The following is a 12,622-nucleotide window of genomic DNA, read 5'->3' as shown; positions in this document are numbered from 1 at the left end:
GCTGTGACCTCTGGCCTGGCTCCGGCTGGCGTCTTTAGCAGTTGAGTGAGACCCCTCGATTTCCTGTTATGACTGTGTCTTGGCTGAGAAGAGCTCCCACTGCCCAGGATGTTGCCTGCAGATGGGACCTCCTGGTTCTGAGGATGGCCACGGGCCTGATCGTGCTACCGTTTGCGCATGCTTACTGGGAACTGGCTGCCTTCACAGCTGCTTGGTCTCCCCCATCCTGTCCCGCCCACGCCCAGCCTTTCCAGGGTCCCCTTCTGCCAAACTCAAGTTCCCAATACATCTTAATATCCAGATAAACCAGATAAATCATTCTATCCAGGCCTCCCACTTTTATGCTTCTAGTCATTCCCGGCCCTCAGTCAGAAGCAATTTCCCAGCCCCCTTTTGTCATTAGCACTAAATTCTCATGAACATCTTTTTCAGATGGTTAGAACACACGCTGTTTGCTTATTTAGGGTGACCTGACTCCACTAGTGAGCAGAGGTGAGTCTCTCTGACTCTCCTGCTCCTCTCGCTCCTTTCTTTAGCCCAAGACTTGGAACACTTGCCTTACAAACACCCTGAGGGCAGACAGAGTCTCCCTTGTTAGAGCCTACAGCCCATGCTGTTACCAACGGTTAGCAATGGATTGTTGGGGAAGGAGAAAGTCCAATGTGCCTTTACATATAGCTATAGCCACACTTCTGAGTTCCATGGGGTACATGCTTCTATCACTGCTGGCTTCCAGCTGCCAGTAAGATCAGCAGAGCCTCCCAAAGCACAGCGCTGGGAAGAGGCGCACAGCATCACAGCAGTGTATGGTATTCCTGTAAGAGGCAAATAGAAGATGCTCTTGCTGGGCCTGTAAGTTAGCTAACAGCAGGTAGCTCCCCCTCCCCCGACACTTTGCATCTGTGTTTTTTGATCCCAGCTATTCATTCCCATCACACAAATATCATTCAGCAAATAGCATCAACAGTGAACTAACTAGGCGGTGAAGAGATGGGGTGTATAATACCTCTGTTTTATTATTTTATTTATTGGAAGTACTAGGAGTTGAACTCAGGCTGGTACTCTGCTACTTGAGCCATACCTCCAGCTCAGCTTTTTGCTGGCCATTTTTTAAATAGAATCCAGTAACTATCCTGTCCAAGTTGGCCTGAAATGGTGATCTTACAGATCTCAGCCTCCTGAGTAGTAGTTATCTACTACTGAGACAGATTTGGTGTGAGTCACTGGTACCCAGCACATCATTTCTGGTTTAACTCTTAATTTTTTCAACTGTAATATTATGTCATTTCATTTTTAATAATTATGGTTAACAACGGGCTTACAAATTCCCTGAAAACTGAGCAGGTAGACTTGCCAACTGGCTTGAGCTATCTCTCTCGCACTACTGCTAGAGTCCAATATAACATTTTGCTTTTAATACACATGGAATGGTGGTGAGCATGCCAATGAACAAGAAGACAATTATTCAGTTATGAGCTTTTCACGACTTCTAGCCTGGGTTTCAGTATTCTTTCTGAGTTAGGGGATGTCTTATTTCTATCCCTCATGCATAACAGAGGGCTAAACCTGTGTGGCGCCAGTGGCTCATACCTGTAATCCTAACTACTCAGGAGGCTGAGATCCAAGGATCACGGTTCAAAGCCAACCCAGACGGAAAAGTCCATGAGACTTATATCTAATTAACCAGCAAAAACCAGAAGTGGAGCCCTGAGTTCAAGCCCTAGTACCAACACACACACACACACACACACACTGAAAAAAAAATTAGTTGAGGGTACAGACCAAAAAATAGCCAAGGCTCCAACTATGTCTGGAAATGCTGACCTCTGGGGGGAGAGGGCGTGAGGGGGAGGGGATAGGCTGGCTTCCACTTCAGGGCCATGCTCTACAATTGGGCTTGAGCAAGCCTGTGAGCTGTGTCTCTTGTCTCTTCCTGACCATGGCCACGGCAAGAAGCAGCAGATTATTACAATATGACATTCAGAAAGAACAGCCTCACAGGAAATGGGGAGGCTCAGAAGCATTGGCCAGCAAATGACAGTCCCCCGCAAAGGCCCAAAAGCCCCAAACGCTGCCCCCTGACTGTGCTAACCTTTTGTGCTGGGGAGGCGTTGCTGAGCTCACTGGGAGCCTGGGGACTGGCCGGATCCAGGGCGGGACAGCTGCTGAATCAGCTGTGTTGCATTAAGGGCTGCAGGGCCTGCGTGCCTCCGTGATTGTGCCATATATGGACTGGGGCTCAGGACCAGAGGCCCTGCGGATACCCCTCAGGCTTCCTTTGGTGTTGCATTTGGGGATTAGGTCATCATCACCCGCTAAAGGGAGACCCGAGGAAGGCTGGTCCGGGTGGAGAAATCAGGACCAAGCGCGGTCTGGCAAAGATGAGAGAAGGAAGGCTGAGCTGGAGCGGCTGAGGGAGCAGCTGCCGGCTCGTGTTCGCAGGCCACGCCTTGGCTGTGGGCTGAGTCCAGCTCAAGACAACTGAAAGCAAGGAGAGGGGACTAACTCCCCAGGGTCCCTGGGGACAGGCAGCTTCCGCAGCTGGATGAGGGTGTCGGCACAGGTGAGGTGGCTGAAGAAGCAGAGTCCTCCTGGCCCCATCTCTGCCCAGTCCAAACAGCCCAGGTTCTGAGTGCCTGGAGGTCAGGCAGGGTTCAGGCTGAGTCAGCCTGTCCTAACACAGCGGCTGCGTGGGATTCTGAGGGAATAAAGGAAGGAAAGAGGGATGGGGAGTGATCTAGGAAAGTGGCTTTTAATAGGTGTCCAATAAATAGACTTCAATTTATGACATAAACTCTGTTTGTGTGTGTGTGTGTGTTTGTGTGTGTGCCTGAACACACACATGTGCAACCTAGCTGCCTTAAGCCCTTCCTTCCTTCCTTCCTTCCTTTTTTGTGCCAGCACTGGGGCTTGAAATCAAGGGTTGGGGCACCATTCCTTAGCTTTTTGTTCAAGGTGGTGCTGTGCAACTTGAGCCACAGCTCTACTTCTGGCTTTGTGTTGGTTAACTGCAGATGAGACTCATGGACTTTCCTGCCCAGGCTGGTTTTGAACGTCAGTCCTCAGATCTGTCTCCTGGGTAGCGAGGGTTACAAGTGTGAGCTACGGGGGCCAGTCTAGCTGTCCATCTTTGCTGCCCAGTGGCTGTACCTTTTGCATCAACTAAGTACAGGCACGGTACTAAGTTCTTCAGATACAGCATCTAATTTCATCCTCACAATAATCTACAAGCAAGGTTTGTTGTTTGTTTGGAGTATTTTGGTGTTCATACTGGGGTTTGAACTTAGGTCCTCCCACTCTGGGTTGGCTGTTTTGCTCAAGGCTGGCACTCTACCACTTGAGCCACACTTCCATTTCTGGTTTGTGCTGTTTAGTTGGAGATGTCTCACGGAGTTTCCTGCCAGGGCTGGCTTCTAACCATGATGCTCAGATCTGAGTCTCCTAGGTAGGCTCAGCTACATTTGTATATGTTTGCCATGAGCCATGAGCCAGGTATTGCTATTCTGATTTAGAAGAAGAAAAATCAAGGCTCTCAATCAGAAGGAAGGCTCAGCAAGTGAGGGAGTGAGGATCCTGGACTCAGACACAGTTCTCTGCAAGCACAAGGCCTATATTTCCAACCACATCTGCTTGGTGACTCCATACCACAGATTCTGACTGGACAAATAACGGGGAGTTGCCCCCACCAGTCTGTGGCATTGCCCCCTCTAGGCCAAGCAGTGCGCTTGTTCATCCTGGACCATTCCCCACTGTCCAGTGACAGTGGAGCCCGGAGAGCTATCTACATGCTTCCATGGAAGAATTTCCCAGACAGTTTTCCAAGAGCTTCGGAAGCTAGGCCCAGCAGGAGAGAGGAGCCAGGGCAGCACTTGATAGCTACGGTCAGGGCTGGGTGCCAGGGGGGTTGCTGATGGTGCCTGAGGCCAGAGGAACCCCCGGTGCCCGGTGCCCAGGCTCTGAGGTCTGTCAGGCTGGCGGGAAGATAAGGAAGGGAGAGAAGAATGACCCTGTCTCAGGTGCAGCTTCTCCTGGGAGGGGAGAAGCAGATGGATGCCCAGAAGCCTTTCTGCTGTAAGATCCAAGATTCCCGGAGGCAGGCCCTTGATGGGTTCAGCCCAGGCCGGTCTGACTCTGACACACATCCAAACGAGCGCACGCAGTTGTCGCTGGAAGCCCAGACAGACACAACTGTTTTGACTTTCGGTCCTTTCTTTTTCCTCCCCTATCTTCAGCAATGCGCTCAACGCTCAACGTCCTTGAGCTCAGCAGGCCTCCCTGGAGGGTGGCTGCTCACTGCTCTCCCTGCCCAGGCCTCCTGGGGCCTCCTGGTGGAAGGACTGAAGCTACAGGAACCCCATGAGGGAGGAAGGAGCAGCAGGTGTGGAGGGATCTTCTTCAACAGACTTTAAGGGGTTGTTTTGCAAATCCCTCCTCCATTCCCTCACCTGGTGGAGCAATGACTACAGCTTTGAGGGCCTCGAGAGCGACACGCTGACCTGGAGTGGACTTCGATAGAGGAAATAAAGGCTTGTCTTCTCCCGACTTCCATGTGAAGATCCCGTGACTCTCGGGAGATTTAGAAGGCAACAAGTTTAAAGTTTACCCCCAAGAACCTGGGGCTGGGGTTTGAGAAGGTACTTGCTCCACCGAAGTGAGACTTTACTGCGCATTTCAACCTCAAGAAGGAACGAAGTTTCAACAACCAATACTCCTTGGGGGAGAGTGGGAAGGGTTCCCAGGCTGGTGCTTCTCACACTTGGGGTGCAAAGTCCAGGAGCATCTGGGGCTAGTCAAGCGCAGAGCCCTCCTTAGTAGGCGTGGGTGGCATGGACAGAATCACGTCCCCACGTTCCTCCTACCCAAGGACCACTGTGGAGGAAGAAACCCTCCCGTGTGCTCTTCTTAGTATGCTCCTCCTCAAGCCTCCTCCAGCCCAAGATGCAACACCAAGCACAAGTGGGGATCCTGCATTTCCTTAACTCCTCCAGGTTGGAATGAGACTGCATGCAAAGTTTCATCTGGGCTGGCTCAATGGTGAGGGTGATTGCCTGAAATGCATAAGGCCCCGAGTTAGGCCTAAAATGCATAAGGCCCTATATTAACACCAAAGAAAAGAAGAGAAGGGAGAGACAAAGAGGGAGGGAGGGAGGAAGGAAAGAAGGAAGGAAGGAAAGAAGGAAGGAAGAAAAGAAGGAAGGAAGGAAAGAGAGAGAAAGTTCACGGGGAAGCTCAAGAGGTGTCACAGAACAAGCAGAAAGGGCAGTATCACAACTTCCCCTCCCCCCCTTTGTTACTAAATATATACCTAAAGGTATGTTTGATTGATAGATGTGTATAAAGTTACTAGAAAACGAGCTCAAAGGAAAAATTTATTTCTTTGCATTTTCCCACATTTTCTACAAAGGAACCTATATTTTGCTGTTATTTTCCTTACAGTGTACACGTGGAAGGTGCTGCACTGTGGAAGTTCACAGGCCTTTTTGCAGATGCTCACTGACACAGACAGAGCATTTTACATCGAGGGCGGGAACTGCATACACAGATACACTCTGTGGAGAACTGAGCTTGTAGGGGTGGAGGGAGAGGCCGGAATCTTCTGGAATGGAGGAGGGCACGCCAGCGGCGCAGGACGGGGTGAATAGCCGCCTGTCATGCAGGAAGGCCGGAGGAGGCTGATGAGGGACGCCCAGTCTCACACTCCTGAGGTCATGCGGACCACTTGCTGGGCCAAGACCTGATTTATTTTAGTCTGTACGTCTGGGAGCAAGGCCAGTTTGTGTGAGTGATAGTCTGGCGTTTCAACCTGTGTTTACAAATCAATGAACAGACTATCTACATCAACAGCCCAAGAGCTTGTAAGATATTTTCCAGGAGAAAAAGCACATGGGCGGGGGGAGGTTGAGAGATGTGCGATCATGGAACGAGACTATCCGAACTCAGCTCTCCACTTCAGAGCATTTCCTGTAAATAAGAGCCTCCGGATCTTCCAAAGAAGCCTCAGCAGTGGAAGTGGGTTAAACACACTCCTCTCTTATCAGCCTTTGTTATACCTTTGTATACAACCGGTACTCAATTTTTGGTGTGCCAGAATTTGGGCTTGAACTTAGGTATTGTTCCTTACCCTTTTCAATCAAGGCTGGCGCTCTGCCACTTCAGACACAGCTCGACTTCCAGCGTTTAGCTGGTTAATTGGATATAAGTCTCACAGACTTTCCTTCCTGGGCAGGCTTCCAACCATAATCCTCAGATCTCAGCCTCCTGAGTAGCTAGGATTACAGGCATTAACCACTGGTGCCTGGCTGATACTCAGTTTTTAATTTTTTGTATTTTTATTACCTTTAAGTAGTTACACAAAAGAGTTGCCACTTAACAAAGCAGTTTATGAATAGAATTCTTGATCAATGTCTAAAATTTAATGTTTTTAAATGGAAATTTTGAATAGATTTTTTTTTCAATGATGGTCTGAGCACACGGCCCTGAGAAATTTCAGGGAATTGTCACCATCTGTTTAGGTTTAGCTAAACAGTCTTCATAACAATAGTAAAATGAGCATATAACAATGATGCAACAAGATTTGGGATGACTGGGAAAATAAAACCACCAAAAGGGGTAGCTCTGAAAGCCACAATCCTTTCTTTTCTTTCTTTTTTTTTTGACAACTTGAAAGTACATTTTTTATTAGTGTATGTGAATACAAACAGTGGGTCTCATGATGATATTTTCGCACCTGCATAAAATATACCTTGCTCACATCCAACCCTTCTTTATTACCCTCATCCACACACGTGGAAGTGTACACGTGGAAGGTGCTGCACTCCACACACATTTATTTAGTTTGTTTTGAAAGGAGCGTGTGTTATACAGTCCAGGATGGCATCACACTTCTGATCCCCAGCCTCCTGAGTACCGGAATTAAAGGGTGTGTACCACCTTCATGCTTAACCACAGTATCCTTTCTTTCATGCTTTTGGCTTTGCTTTGTTTTGTGGTCCAGGATATTGAACCCAGGGCGTCACGCTTGCTAGGCCGGCATTCTACCACTTGAGCCACACCCTCGGATCTGTAATACTCTTCTATATTTAAACCTCTGCGGTGACTGTACAGGTTTCAAGCATTCAGATCTCAAGATTCAGTTCGTTGCAGGTGGTGGAGCCAAGAGCGCCAGCAATTCCAGCTCTTGGACGTGTGACTTTCCCAGCAGGGCAGCTTGCTTTATCAGTGTGTGTGAGCTAAGCTCTCCAGCACCATGGGCATTACAATCTTTGGTAGTGACACGCTCCATCACTTAGAAACAAGTTACTGAGTGTGAGAGGGTGAGGCCAGACTGTGAAGACTGAGAGGTGGGTGTAAGGTCCGCTCCTGGATGGCGAGCAGACTCCACCCTCCTCGCAGCAAAGTCTCCACCCAGTACCTGCGTTACCTAGGCAACTGGGACACCTGGAAGAGGTCACATCCGCATCCGCTGAGGTCACATCTGAATTTGATGTGGCCACACCTTTCTCCGCCCATACCCTAGATAAGGCCCAGCCCAGGCCCAGACACTCTCTTTTCCCAGCTCTCTCTCTTTCCCAGCTCTTTCCCAAGTCTTTCCCAGGTCTTTCCCAAGCCTTTGCCAGGCCTTTCCCCACCTCATGGAGAGGGCCAACATGGCTTGGTGCCAGCCAGAACGATGAATAAACCTACCCCTTACCTGAATACCACGTGTATGGTGCTGTTCTTACTCGGCGACCTCTTTTTAAAAACTTAACAGTGGGGATACTAGGGGCCTCCTTGGAGGCTGCCATCCACATTTGCTAATAATTTATTAAGCATCTCTGACTGCGGGACACGATGCAGCGTCGAGTTGAACAAAGAATGTGCTGCTTCCACTGGAACTCACAATTAAGCTATGGGAAGGACAGGCATGAAACACACGGCAAGCGTAAGAAGCACCCCAAGAAGGAGAGGACACAGAGGGCCACCTGGGTTCAGGTACAAGAAAGTAGAGGTCAGGCAGCAACATTTCAGGGGAGACTTGGGGGAAAGATTGAAAGTCCTGAGCAAACCTTAGAGGAAAGGTAAGAAGTGTTCCAGGCAGAAGGAATGTCTTGTGCAAAGATCCTGGGGCCAGGAAAATTTCACTGTCTGACACAAGAATTGTAAGAGAAGCAAGCGGGGTCCATTCTGGTATGTTGAGTTTGGGGAAATACCAAAGGTCAGAAGAGAAGCCACTGGGAGGAGACACAATTTCCTTTGACCCTCTCTCTCCTTCCGCAGCTTCTGTCTTTGTCCTGTGACCCCACAGAGACACTGCTGACGCTCTTGTGCTGTCACAATATCCTGTTGATCTTGGACGGGGTCACCCGTGCGGCAGTGCGGGGCTGGGCCTCCTCCCTCCTCACGGAGCCTGGCGATTCTTCCTCGTTCCCTTTCCCCTCTCTTCACATGTGCGGCCAAGCAAATCAGAGCCACAGGATCAAAGAGCGTGAGGGGACTTGGGGACAGCAGAGGGCTCCCCCGGCCCCATGGCCATCTCCCAGACTCCTGGAGCTCCAGGGCTCTGCAGAGTCTCCCTGGAGAGCCGTGTGCTCAGGCCGTAGGTGCCCAGCCCTCCTCTCCAGGGACTCGGCGGTCGGTGATGTGTCAGCCGTGGAGTAACCACAGAGAATCGCGAGGTGATCGAGAGTCCGCCCCGTGTGAGCTCTCCAGGGATGGGCTGGCTTGGGAGACAACTCAATGCTGTGTCCTGTGTGTGCACACAGTGGCAGAGAGGAGGCCAGGTGTGGGGTCTCCTGGTGGTGCCCGTCTGTGAGGCCCTGTCCCGCCTCTGAATTCCCCGGCACGCCGCCCCGTCTAGCCAGGAGGTGGCCACCACTCAGACGACTGTCTCAGGCTCCAAGATGAAAGGCCTCCAGGGCTCTTCCAGGTTCCAGAACATACTAGAAACTCACACTGGAATTTTAATTGCTCACGGACTGGACTAGGTGATGAATACCTGGCCCGGCTCCAGAGCTAATCTGGACCTCACCATGTGTGGGGAGGGGGACCGCGGACCCTCGTACCCCACCAAAATGGATTCCCTCCCCACCAGGGCCTTGCACACAGGCAGCCGCAGCCTTTGACCTCCTTCCCACGTCTGATTACTGAGATCACGCATCACGCGTGACATGTCCTGGTGTGCTTTGGCCAATCAGAACTCTAAAATGAACAGGCTGACGTTTGCTGATCGTTACCCAGGGATTCCAGCTATTATTTATGGTGACAGCCCCCAAATCCACTTAAGTCTGAAAGTACTAAACTTAGTTAATTGAAAACCCTGAAAAAGTAAAGCATACAACGGTAGCCTGGGGCTGTAGCCTGGTTCTTTCCTGGGAAACAGCAATGGACAGGATGCTGGCTGGCACTGGCCTACGAGGCCCTTGTTCAGTTACTTAGGCTCTTGGTGACTCATTCAAACATGTTTTTTTCTCAGCCTCAGGGCAGGTTAAGATACCAACACCCAGAGCTCAGCTTAAACCCTCTTCATAAGATCTGCCTTTCTCCTATAAACTCCGAACTTCCAACACATTGTAGAACAGTGGAGTAGTGACGTGGGACACTTCTTACAATGACTTATATTGCTTTCCTTCCAAGGTGATGCACTCTGCCAGAACCGGTTTGCAAGCTCTTTGCGGGGTTTGACAATGCTTTATTGATGTCGGTATTTACAATCCTCTTCTGTATCTGGAAGATGGTGCACTTCTATACAAGGAGAGAATTCTCTATGAATGTTTCTCCTCTGAACAAAAACCATGGCTTGCAGGTCTCAATGACAGGAAGCTGCTTGGGGTATGCTCATTGCACTGGGGCTTAAGCTTCAAGACATGGCCTTTGAGGGAGATGTCCACCTCCCCCACACCACAGTATAAAAACTGAGTTCAAATAAGTAACTGGTGTGAGGTCTTAGGGTTGCTTTTAGTCTCTCATTTCTCAAGAAATAAATTCAGTATTTGAATCCAGGACTGCAAAGTTCAGGTAAGTTTAAAGGTTTTCAGTTGAAATTTATTCTACAGTAGGATCTAGAATCTTTCTTTTCCAGAGTATCTAGAATCTTTCTTCTTCATCATGGCTTCTTGTAAGTTCAGTGTCTGTTCTACTCTAGGGTGGCAGGGCTAGTCCACCAAAAGGGGGAGGGTGTCCTAGGGTGATTGCTATTGCTGAGGTATTGGAGGGCAGAATTTAAACTATGAAAAATGAGTAGAAGCTGGGCACTGGTGGCTCCTACCTGTAATCCTAGCTACTCAGGAGGCTGAGATCTGAGGATCATAGTTCAAAGTTAGCCCTGGCAGAAAAATCCATGAGATGCTTATCTCCAAGTAACTACCAAAAATGTTGGAAGTGGAGCTATGGTTCAAGTGGTAGAGTGCTAGCCTTGAGCAGAAAAGCTCAAGGACAGAGCTCAGGCCCTGAGTTCAAGCCCCAGAACAAAGAAGAAGGAAAAGGAAAGAAAAGAAGAGAAAAGAAAAGAAAAAAAGAGTGAGAGAGAGTGAGAGGAAGGAAGGAAGGAAGGAAGGAAGAGAAGAGAAGAAAGAAGGAAAGAAAGAAAAATGAGTAGGTCTAATATTTCTCCTGCTAACTTCAGCTCAGACCCCACAGTAATAGCTAGTGGGCTGGATGAAATTGTGTCTCTCCCATGGCCCATTTGAGAAGTATAATGAATGGCTCCTTACACAAAGCTCCCTTGTATGATTTGACCAAGTGCACAGAACCAAGTCCTTCAAAAACAGAGGCCTGTGTCCTGGGTGGAAAACCACTGACCACCATGGACCCAGAAACAGTCATTCATTTAGCTGGGCAAGAGCTGGACAACTGCACCGATGTTCCAAGCCAAACAGCACAGGGTGAACAAACAAGCCGGAGAAGCTTGCTCCCATGATGTTTCCAGGAATCGCCCAAGCCAGTCAAGAACACAGCTGCTCATGTGTGCACCGTCACCCAGACACGTCTCAGCCACACCGGGAGCCGGGGTTCCACATCACCCACCTATGTACAAATGCGAAAAGCCATGAGAATCCTAAAGCTAACACCTTGAAAGTCCCCCCCGACGGGGGACTCAATGGAAAACGCAGAATCTCTGCTCCTCCATGTACACTCCACCCTAGGACGCAGACACACAATAATTCATGCAACACTGCACGTGATTGCAGAAAACTGGAACACAACCTAAACACCCAGGAGTGGGAGACGGCTACTAAATTAACATAATCATAATGTGGAATACTATACAATAAGAAAAAGAAAGTCCTAAAGGAATATTAAGTGTTCAGACAGCTTTCTTTATCTATGTGGTTGCATATAAAAAGCTAAGGGCAAAGCCAGGCACTGGTAGCTCACATCTGTACTCCTAGCTACGCAGCAGGCTGAGATCTGAGGATCACAGTTCAAAGCCAGCCTGGGCAGGAGAGACCATGGGACTCTTATCTCCAATGAACCACTAGAAAGCAGGAAGTGGAGCTGTGGCTCTCAAAGTGGTAGAGAGCTCGCCTTGAGCAAAAGAGCTCAGGGACCGTACTCAGGACCACAGCTCCAGGACCACCACCACCACAACAAAAAAGTCAGTGGCAGAAAATTAAGTACAGTTTGGCATTTATTTATTTATTATTATTTTTTTTTTGTCGGTCGTGGGGCTTGAACTCTGGGCCTGGGCGCTGTCCCTCAGCTCTTCAGCTCAAGGCAAGCGCTCTACCCCTTGAGCTACAGCGCCACTTCCGGTTTTCTGGTGGTTTATTGGAGATAGGAGTCTCACGGTCTCTCCTGCCCGGGCTGGCTTTGAACCGCGATCCTCAGATCTCAGCCTCCTGAGTAGCTAGGATTACAGGTGTGAGCCACCAGCGCCCGGCTTGGCATTATTTATATACTAAAAAGTAGAGAGCAAATTTGAGCAACGGAGTCTTTTCTGAGAGCACTTGTGCTGGAATGTATACAAGTCCATAGGTGGGCTTCTTTGGAGAGAAGGGGGGAGGGTTGAGAACAGAGCAGGGACTCTGGGTTTTCTTTTGTTGTTGTTTTTTGTTGGTTGTTGATCTTGAACTCTGGGTCTGGGCGTGCTCTCCCTCAGCTCTTCAGCTCAAGGCCAGCACTCCACCACTTGAGTCACAGCACCACCACTTCTGGTTTTCTGGTGGTTTATTGGAGATAAGAGTCTCATAGACTTTCCTGCCCGGGCTGGCTTTGAACCACTATCCTCCGATCTCAGCTTCCTGAATTGGATTACAGGCTTGAGCCACCGGCTACCAGCTAGGGACTTTGGTTTCACATATGGTATTTAATTCTTTCCAAAGAGATATCTTCATGCATCATTCACACAGTTATGAACTCATAGTAACTACCAAATAAATCGTACCATTTCCAGTTGAGAAAGAAGAGGCTTTGAGGTTACTCCCATGAGACGCCACCCACAACGGGGTGAAACTCACCTGGGAAACATGTACATCTATTTCTGTCTCCTCCGCCCCTCTGTTGGTGCCAGGTGGGGACTGGATGGATGGTGGCGCTGTGGGTATCAACTTGTACCCGTGTCACAGGTCTTACGCTAAGAGCTTTGATTCATTTGGAGCTGCTTTTTGTAGGGTGAGTGATAGGAATCGGGTTTCAGCCTTCTGCA

Source organism: Dipodomys ordii, unplaced genomic scaffold (genome assembly GCF_000151885.1).
Source record: "Dipodomys ordii isolate 6190 unplaced genomic scaffold, Dord_2.0 Scaffold44, whole genome shotgun sequence".
Lineage (NCBI taxonomy): Eukaryota > Metazoa > Chordata > Mammalia > Rodentia > Heteromyidae > Dipodomys > Dipodomys ordii.
This window is presented reverse-complemented; position numbering follows the sequence as displayed.